The following is a 565-nucleotide window of genomic DNA, read 5'->3' on the forward strand; positions in this document are numbered from 1 at the left end:
CATAAACCGCGCCCCCCCGCGCAGGCATTGGGGTGGACACGCCTACCCGCGCTGGCGGCTCGGCGGCCAAACTCCCGCAGGACCGCGGATTTGCATAGCCACGCCCCCATGGGGGTTATATTTGCATAACCACGCCCTCACACCGTACCCTGTTGTTCTCATTTGCATAAGCCACGCCCCATCACGGTGTCGTGACGCTCATTTACATAACCACGCCCAGTCAGGGTGTAATTACCATAACCACGCCCCCTCGGCCGCTCAGCGCTCCTTATTTGCATAAACCACGCCCCATCCATACCCAGGTTATTCAGTCCTCCCGGCCGCCAGGGGGCGCCGCCGCGGAGCAGCCGAGCGCGGGGGGCGCTCGGTGGTCACGTGAGGCGGCGCGGCGCCATCATGGCGGCGGGGAAGGAAGCCGAGGCGCAGCGGCTGCTGAGCGAGGCCGAGCGGAAAGTGCGCGGCGCGCAGAGCTTCCTCGGGGGGCTGTTCGGGTGAGAGGGGCGCGCGGGGAGAGAGCGGGGGAGGCGTGAGGGGAGGGCGGGCTGCGGGAGTCACGGCGGCGGGG

Source organism: Lichenostomus cassidix, unplaced genomic scaffold (genome assembly GCF_008360975.1).
Source record: "Lichenostomus cassidix isolate B80296 unplaced genomic scaffold, HeHo_3.0 HiC_scaffold_877, whole genome shotgun sequence".
Taxonomy (NCBI): Eukaryota; Metazoa; Chordata; class Aves; order Passeriformes; family Meliphagidae; genus Lichenostomus; species Lichenostomus cassidix.